We start from the raw sequence: 9937 nt of genomic DNA on the forward strand, positions 1-9937 counted from the left end.
TCTTTCTTTACAGCCTCCCCTTTTCTTGCAACTTGTCCTCAAGTGCTTGGACTTGAGCCACGGCCTCGACATGTGAAAGTGTAGAATTTTCCTCCAATAGCTTGGGAATCCTAAGAACATCAAGCTCGAGTGGAGAAAAACTCATAGATTCGGCCTTAATGGCTTTAGTACCTACAACACAAGAAGATATACCCTTCTCAAGCATTTCAAGATCAAGCATAGGAGATATTTTAAACAAATCATGAGAAGAAGTAGTTGCATCATTCAAGCATGCATCAATCTCTAAACAAATAGGACAACTACATCCATCAATGCATGTAGTAGTAACAAGAGACAAATCATCATCAACATGTGAGAAAGAATCAAGCATGTGAGACTCACAAGCATCATGAAGCAATAACTCAATGGAACTTACACCTAACAAAGAATAATCCTCAAAAGGATGTTTCATTGCTTCATATATATTAAAAATAACATGATCCTCTCCACATTTCAAAATCAAACTACCTTTTTCCATGTCAATCAATGTACGGGCAGTCCTCATAAATGGCCTTCCTAAAATCAAAATATCATCCCCACTCCTTTCTTTTGACATATCAAGCACATAGAAATCCACAGGAAATAATAGACCTTTAACACAAACCAACAAGTCTTCTACTACTCCATGTGGTCTTCTAACACTTCTATCCGCTAATTGGCATATCATAGGTGTCTTATGCATGCAATCAAGACTCAAGGCATGATAAATTGAAAGAGGCATAACATTAATGGCTGCACCTAAGTCTATCAATGCATGAGAAAAATGTGTGTTGCCAATCTTGCATGGAATTGTGAAGGAACCAGGGTCCTCACATTTTATAAGGAGTTGAGGCTTCATGATAGCACTCACAGATGAGGGTAATTGTACCCTTGCATTAGGCCTAAATTTTCTTTTATTTGTACAACAATCTTTCAAAAATTGGCATACTTAGGAAAGTTCTTAACTACATCCATCAAGGGTACATTAACATGAATCTTATGGAAGAATATCATATACCTCTTGATCAAATTGTCCCTTTACTTGCTTAGGGACCACTTGTGCTTGTGGAAAAGGAAGCTTCTTCATAATCTCTTGACTTTGCTTTCCTTCTTCCTTCCTTAAACTCTCCTTTCTTGTTTCACTTTGCTTGGCCTCTCCCTCTTTTTCCTTACTAAACAACTCGGCCATAGTCCCCTTTTCCACCTTAGATGGTGGTTGCTCACATATAATCTCCTCAATGTTTTCATCCTCATCATCTCTACAAAAAGATGCATCATTAGGAGCAAAAGAAGAACTAGAAACATTAACATCAATTGAAGAATTTAAAGAGGGCTTCTCGGCCTTCCCTTGTCTTTTGTCTTCTTGCACTCTTTCTCCTAACTCCTTGCCACTCCTTAATGTGATAGCATTAAGATTAGCTTTAGGATTAGCAACGTGTTGGATGGTAATGTAGAGGCTTGAGCATTGGCTGCACTTAATTGGTTAGCAAGCATATTCATTTGAGAAGTAAGGGCATCAATTTTAGAGTTCATGTTCTCACACTTGTTACCCATACTCTCTACCTTGTTCCCTAAGCCATCATACATGTTTTTATACAAGAGTTCATTTCAATCAACTGCTTACGTAACACATTCACATCATTAGAAGAGTTTGAATTAGAAGAACTCTCAATTGGAACAAGCCTCCTATCACTATAAGAATTAGATGAAGGTGCAAAAGAATTACCACTTGGATTGTAGCTTTGAGAAGAGCTACCTTGAGACAAATGAGGTGGAGGGTCACGGCCAAAGGTGTTTTGATAGGATCCTCTTTGTTGATTGTCTTGTAAAGCCACATTTGGATTTGAATAGGAGAAATTAGGATGGTCTCTCCATGAAGGGTTGTAAGTATTAGAATAAGCTCCTTGCCCTTGCCTCCCACCATAGGATTGTTTTCCATTGTAGATAGCATTTACTTGTTCAAACTTAATAGGACAATTGCTTTCTACATGCATAGGTGAGTCACAAAAAGTACAAGAATAAGGGACAAGTGCTTGAGAAGTACTTACATTGTCACTTGAGATATTTGTGGAGCCAACATTCTCCCAATCTTGGCAGCTAGCAAGTCCACATATGAATCATTAAGAATTGAGAACCTACCATATTCACATTTCTCTTTTCCCTTGTAGAGTATTGAGCACCACTTGAAGCCATCTTGTCAATTAGTTCCCAAGCCTTTAAGGAAGTGAGGTCAATCAAGCATCCACCACTAGCGGCATCAATGTTAACTTTGTCTCTTGGAATCAAGCCCTCATAGAAATATTGGACTAAATTCTCACTAGAAATTTGATGGTGTGGGCATTTAGCCAAAAGGCCTTGGAATCTAGTCCAATACTCATAGAGACTCTCATCCTCTCCTTGTTGGACCCCATAGATTTGCTTCCTCAAATTGGTGACCTTGGAATTTGGAAAGAATTTATCTAAGAAGAGTCTTCTTAGCTCGGCCCATGTGCTTACTTTCACATAAGAAGGGTAGTTGAAATACCACTCCTTTGCTAAACCTTAAGAGAAAATACAAAAGCCTTAGCTTGAACATCATCAACATTTACATGCATAGGCTTCATAGTATCACAAACCAATAGGAGAGTATGCAAAAACCTATGGCAATCCTCTCCCGGTAACCCATGAAATTTAGGCAATGCATTAATCAAAGAGGATTTAATTTCAAATTGAACATTAGTAGGAGGAACATATAAGCCATAAGGATTATCATGCCAATTAGGTTGAGTTAATTGCCTAATGCTCCTCTCCTCTCTAGGGTTATGCAAGCCTTCAAATTCATTATTAACATGGCCATCATCATGCAAATTCTCATTCCCATTCCCATGGCCCTCATTATGCACATGCTCATGTCCTAAGATACCTTCCATTGTTGAATTACAAACCAAATGAGAATCAAGAATAGGTTGTGATCTTCTCAATCTAGAAATAGTCCTTTCAATTTCTGGATCTAATTCAACAAAAGAGGTATGTTTTCTTCGGGTCATGCACTAATCAAGCTCAAGAAAATTAAGAACAAAGAACAAGCTAAACTAAAATGCAAATCAACACGAAACAATTCAAAACACACAAAAGCAAGAGAAATAATTTTTTTTTTTTTTAAATATACTCAATAGCAATAAAATGAAAAAAAAAAACACCAAACAAGTAGAAAGAGAGTTAGAAATGCTCAATCAAGAAGCTTTGGCAATTCTGGAATTCATACAGTAGGCTCTCTGGAGACAGTGAACTTGTGAATTTTCTATCAGCAAATCCACATGATAAATTCCCCTGAAACACGAGATATATACAGGAAAATTATATAAAATTTCAGATTAAAAATCCTTCCCAATCGTTCCCAGAATTTTTCACAAGTTGGTCCTCAGGTCTGGAGAAACAGGATTTCGTCCAGAAGACCTTCAGAGCTTCTAACAAACTTTCAAATAGGAAAATGAAAAATTGAAGAAAATCCTAAACACAAGAAACAAAGATAAGATAGTGATAAGAAAAAATGAAACTTGAATCAATCAATTTGAACGCACAATTGAAACAGGGTTTTGGGAATCCTCTGTAATGGCTCCCTGGACCTTGTTAGATTGTAAAATTTCCACAGGACACTTCCCATGTCCAAAATTGACCAAACTCATTTTAAAGTGAAGCTAAGATATAGAGCTTTCAATGAAATAAATTTCAAGTTCAAATTCCCTCAGACTCATTCCCAGTTAATTTTTCAATTTCAGATAGAGACACTAGAAACAGAGTATTTTCAGCTCTACACCAAACCAACGAAAATTGCACTAATTTTTTTTCTTTTTCAAAACAGAATAAAAACACTCAAAACACACAAAAAAACACTAAACAAACACAAAACACAAATTTTTATAATTTTTCAAAAAATTTTCAGGAACACTAAAAATGTAAATTAAGTACTAAACAACCTTAGAATTAAACTTAAACCATTCCCCGGCAACGGCGCCAAAATTTTGATAGGAAATTAGTCGCTTATCCTCAAAATTACACTAAAGCTAACCCTAATGCAATATAGGGCCAACCCTAGGTCATCTCCCAAGGAATGGTTTTAAGTCTAATTGAAAGTTATCTAGTGAAATAAATCAACCAAAGTTTGTAGGAATTTAGTTACCTAGCTAATTACCTAATGTGCAAGTAATTAAAATGCTAGTGAAAGTGAGTGAAATGAACTTCCCTTTTCACAATAATGGAACCCTAGAGATTAGTTGATTTTGGACTCATTATCTTCTCATGATTAGGCTAAGTTTAGCTTCCCTTTCCTCTTGACTAAAGCTGTCATGACTTAAGAAAATTATCCTAAGCCAATTAACCTAATTAGCTAACCTCCCTAGGTCTTAGATTAAAGTCCCTAGTTCAATTAACCAATTGGTGAAGACATTAGCCAAGTGATTCACTCAAAATCCTCTCTCAACAGCCATGGTCAAACACATAAATTGAGCAACCACAAGATTATGTCAAGCTACTCAACAACACAAGCATTACACCACAAGATTATGCAATATTAACACAAGAAATTCACTAATTGAAAAACACAAGATTATGTGCCAAACAAAGAGTGGCAAAATTCAGTCATGGCTGTCCAAGGAAGAAATTAAATGAAACAATCCTCTCTCTTTACATCAACATCAAATTCAAATTAGAATTTATAAGCTAAGATGATTAAACCCTAGATTAAGGAATCTAACCATCTAGTAAAAAGAGAAGAGGATAGGAAACAAAAGAACTTAGCCAATTTGAAGCTCAAGACTCATCCTCCATCTTCATCTCTCTAGGATTCCACAAAGAAACTTAGCCAATCTTCATCTTCAAGAACCCTAGTGATTGCTTGTGAAGGCCAAACTCCATAGCTCTTGAATGATGGAAATGAGCTTCAATCCTTGTGAAAATGGAAGGGATGGAACGAAAATGAAGAGAGGAGAAGAATGGTATGAGTTTTGTGGAGGTTTGGTGGCTGAAAATGGAGGTTAGGGTGCTGGAAAATGAAGAACAAAAGAGAGAAAATGAAGAACACTATGAACAAGAGAGAGAGAGAATGTGGAAGATGAATGAGATATGTGTTGGATCCCATTTGGGTCTTAAAATGGCGTGCTCCTTGGTGTCTCCCATCAGCTGAAGCTTAATTAAAATAAGGAAAAAGAAATTAAAATGTAAATGGGAGCCTTGTCACACTTGCAAGGTGGCAACTTCCTATTGGTTTGTAGATGATTCCAATGTGTGCCTAATTTCCCATGTGTCATCCACATCATTTTAGCTGATTTAATCCCTCAAAATAATCATAATTCACGTGCAAACCATCAGCCATTGACCTCAAGGAGTGTTGACCTCAATTGCCCAATTGATGCACAAGTCACATGCCACCTATGTCACATAAATCACATAATTCAATTAAATAGCATATGATATAATAAAATCTAATTCATGTCCAGAATTAAATTCATAATTAGAAGGAGAATTTATTAAATTAATCAAGTTTCAGGCTGCACAAAATTATATAAAAATTTTCACACAAAGGCAAACCAAAAACTAGGACAAACTAAGACACTTAAGAAAGTGTTGACTTTTTTATTTAATTACTCCCAAACTAAAATGAATTTTAAAAATATAATTTCACCATTCATCAACTGGACATAAAATGCACTTTGTCAATTTTTCTTGTACATTTTCTCAAAAGTTCATTTTTTGGACCAAAATGCCCCTAGTGCACTGAACCTAGAAACTTAGGCAAAGTTCCAAATCTAATGCAATGTGTGCACTTGAAGGTGATAAATCATTAATAAAATGGTCCTAATTGACAAATAAAAGTGGGTAACAAATGTGTTCTATCAGTTAGGTTGATCTAACTTGAAATGTAACCTAGATATCTTAAGTTCAAGTCCGACCATAGAGAACCTTAGAACCAAGCAAGCCAAATCAAGCTTGTTTTGGAGTATTCAAACATGTTTTGTCAGACATACAAGTTTGGTTCTTTTTTCATCTATTCCATACTTGAGAACCATTTATACCTATGCATGATTGTTAAACCATGTGTTTTGATTATTATGAAACTAAGAGAAGAGGTGTTGTTATTTGTTACTGTAGATATTAAAATCCATGAATGTGATAAAACCTCTAAGAACATGAAGAATCAAGAGAAGAAGAAGATCTATAGGTTTATTTATTTATTTCTAGAATCAATGTAAAAACTATAAGAGCTTAATCACATGTCATCATTTTAAAGTGAATGTATCATCTTCAAGCTCATAAGTCCATTGATCTTAATTATCATACATTTATAGTGCACTTGTGTTTAATTGTACATTTCAAGCTCGGTTTGGAATGATGCAAGCTTGAAATGATCTTTGTTGTGCATTATAAGACTTATAATAGTCAATGCAAGCTTGAAGAAAAGTGAGTCACACTTGAATTGGATCATAGAAGTTGAGCTTTACATTGTGTAACATCCTAAATTTTAAAACTCGAATTTATTAAAAAAATAAAATAAAAATATCTATAATTAAATTAAAATTTAGAATAATTTGATAGAGGTTTAGAGTTTGAATTTTACTAAGTAAAAGTTGGGTTTTATTTTATTTTTAACTATAGAAAAAATTACCAAAGTTGACCTGAGCTTTTGTGCTATAATAAAAAATGTTGGGCCTTTTCTTGTAATTTTTCCCAAAGTTTTATATCAACATTTTAAAGAGCAAATGGATGCAGAAACGAAATGGAACAAAGAAAAAGGAAAGAAATGAACGGGATAGAGGAAGAAGAGAGGAGAAAGAGAGGGAGTTAGGCTTGGATCTAAGAGGTTTTGTGACCGTTGCGAGTTCAACTACATAATAGGTAAACTCCCTACTTCAATCTTCTTCCTTCTCTGTTGATTTTCTTTAATTTTTCGAAGATAAAATTTCCGAATTTTGATCCCAAAGGCTTTATTCTTATAAGCTTTAGTTTCTTTGGATCCTAAGGAGAATTTTTTGAGTTTCCATATAGTGATCTAATGTTTTGAGAAGATAATTGGATGAAAAAAGGTTTTGTTTTAGGCACAAATTAAACCCTAAGAAGTTAGGCTGTGCTCCTTAATAGTTTAAGTCTATTGATTTAGCTATAATTTGCTATTTGAGCCTAATAAGATTTAAATTAAGGTTTGGTTTTAATTATAAGGGCTAATGGTGAAAGTTGGTGACACTAAGTAAAGTTTTTAATTGATTAAAAATTATATAAATTAGAAATTAGCCTAGTGATAGCTAATAAATGGTTTTAGTGGTTAAGTAGTATTATGTGAATGGTTGGTTTAATATATGGACCATTAGGATAGATTATGACTCATTAACTCAAGTTGTGTGGTGAGTTATAGTCTTCATTAATGCTATTTATCATGATAAGTGATGTGGATCACTTATATGTTGTAGGGAGTTGTTAGTGGTACTTATGGAGAAATTAAGGAAAAAGTTAGGTCCTATTTTGTACAAGAGGAACCTTTTTAGTCCTAAAGGATTGAGGTAATAGGGGAATTTATATTTTTTATTACTTTGTTTTAGCTATTTTTGAATAAATATTACTAGCTATCATGCATTACATGTTTTAAAAGATTAAATGTGCTTTATAAGGGGTTATGGGGTACTACTTTGATTATAGTGCAAATATATTTTTCTAATTGTTTAACAATAATTTTTTTATGGAAGCGAGATTTATTTGCATGTATTGTAATCATAAAGAATAGAAGTTACACTTAAGAAAGTGTAACTAAGCAAGGTACCTTAGATAGGCTAAGGAACCGTTTAAGGGAGATTTATAAATGTTATACTACCTTAGAGTGTTGAAGTGGTCAATACTCGAGAAAGGTAGACACGAATAAAAGGCATGATCTCGGTGAAAGTTCACCAATGGGAAGGTGTGGACTTTTGATATTCTATGGCACAGTGCTAGTACTCAGTGTTGCCTTAGGTATTGTGGGCTCAGTGCACTAAAGTGGTTAATGTATTGAGTGTTCGACACCTCTCAGTGGGGGAGGGAATCTGACATATGAAGTGTGAGGTTGAGTGCTTAGGCCAAGGAAGCTCTCACATGGAGAGTAAGTCAGGCTGGCTCTGGAAGGGAGTTAGCTTTGAATGCTCAGGATTCATGTCAAAGGGGCATACGCGGTTCGGTGGATTAGATCATGCCTTAGATTATGTTTTGTGCTTGTGGAGTCACAAGTGGGTATAAGGTTTACCTGTGAGTTAAAGAGTACCAAGGGGTATTCTGTTGATCATGAAAGGCCATACCGGCCTATGTCATGCATTCATGCATTTTAAATGGTTAAATTATATACTATATTGAATTAATTATTCATTTATTTGATTATGGCTTACTTTGTAATAATCAATGTAGATTTCTCTATTACTAAGACTGTGGTTGTCTCACCCCTTTCTTTTTAATATTTCCAGGTCTAAGTGAAGGAACCAATGGAGGACAAGGAAAGGAGCATAGCTAGGGTTATTTGTGAATTGTAAAGAACAGCAACCTCTTTCTTTTAAGCAAATCTATTGTAATGTATTTAGAATTAGGGTGCCAGTAGGATGTGATTATGTATATGTGTGTGAGTATGTGTGGATTGTATGCCTTGTGTATGAACTTTTGTTTGCTTGTAGACTTGTGGCTAGGAAACTTGGCTATAGTGTGTGGTTTTGATATATTTATTTAGTAGACCAAGTTTCCACTACAAGCAAATATTTATTTTGGTATATATGTGATTCCACAAGCAAATGAAAAGTGGTTGCATTGCAAATGGTGTGCTATGGGCAAACATATACCTTGGATAGAGAGAGTAGGTAGTGGGCTCCACAAAGATCTCTGAGCCAAGTAAAAATATTTAGCGTGTACATTCATATGTGTATATGATATTTGGAATAGTTTTTAGCCACTCTTGTATGATTTGTGCATTTTAAGGGTTTAGGGTCCATTTTAGGAAATGGCACCCAGGTGGTCAAATTTTGGTATAAAAGGTTTTTCTATCATTTAAATGTTATATCAGGTGTTTTTAGTCTTATTTGATGTGTCCAAAGTGTTCCCACATGTTTGTGACCATCAGGATAAGATTTGGAGAATTTTAAAAATGGTTTTTACCAAAAAACTATACTTTTGCATATGGCTGTCCAAATTTTAATCCGATCATTTGGATTTCTCTAAAATTTAGGTCACATGTAAAATCTTTTATAAGCTTCGTGTGAGATTTAGAATCACATCAATCACACATCAGACGGAGAAACAGCGCACTCCAGAATTTGGTTCAGAGGAGTTGTCATGACAGCAACAGTGATGATGTTGCAACATGCACGAAATTCAATCCATCCATTGGATCTTTTCAAAATTTAGTATGCTAACATTACTATTTAAAAGTGACATGTGGGCTTTAGAATTGCTCTGATCGGAGGTCGGATGATGAAATGGTGCACTCCGGAAGTTAGTCCGGAGGTGCTGTCATGAGTCATGAGAGCAAAAATGACCAAACTTTTAACATGTCTAATTTTTAATCCAACCGTTGGATCTTTTTGAAATTTGATACACTTATAGTACCCTTTGAATGTGATGTGTGAGCTTTAAAATTATTTTAATCGAACAACGGATGATAGAACAATGCCTCCCAAAAGTTGGCCTAGGAGGGCTATCATGATAGCAATAAATTCTTGTTATGACAGCATATGTTCCCCCGCTTTGCCTAGCTTGTTTCCGTGCACTATAGATAAAACTTATAAATTATTTATTTAAAAAAGGTTTTAAATGTTTATTTTGCAATCGTGTATCTGCTTAGTGATTTAAATGGTTTATTTTCTAAGTTTGTTTTAAGATTAACTCCTTAACCACACTTAGTTTATTTGATTTGTGTGATTTTCGGATAACACTCGGGGCA

At 34.8% G+C, this 9937-nt stretch overlaps 1 non-coding gene across 1 annotated transcript; it reads left to right on the forward strand.

Moving 5' to 3' along the window:
• The first annotated feature begins 2341 nt into the window (after positions 1 to 2341).
• LOC129312283 (small nucleolar RNA R71) lies at positions 2342 to 2448 on the forward strand. Its single transcript, XR_008593526.1, has one exon. It is a non-coding gene; the product is annotated as a small nucleolar RNA R71 (small nucleolar RNA).
• The last annotated feature ends 7489 nt before the right edge of the window (positions 2449 to 9937 follow it).

This window comes from Prosopis cineraria, unplaced genomic scaffold (genome assembly GCF_029017545.1).
Source record: "Prosopis cineraria cultivar Desert tree isolate PC_DT_omini unplaced genomic scaffold, ASM2901754v1 PC5, whole genome shotgun sequence".
Classification (NCBI taxonomy): domain Eukaryota; kingdom Viridiplantae; phylum Streptophyta; class Magnoliopsida; order Fabales; family Fabaceae; genus Prosopis; species Prosopis cineraria.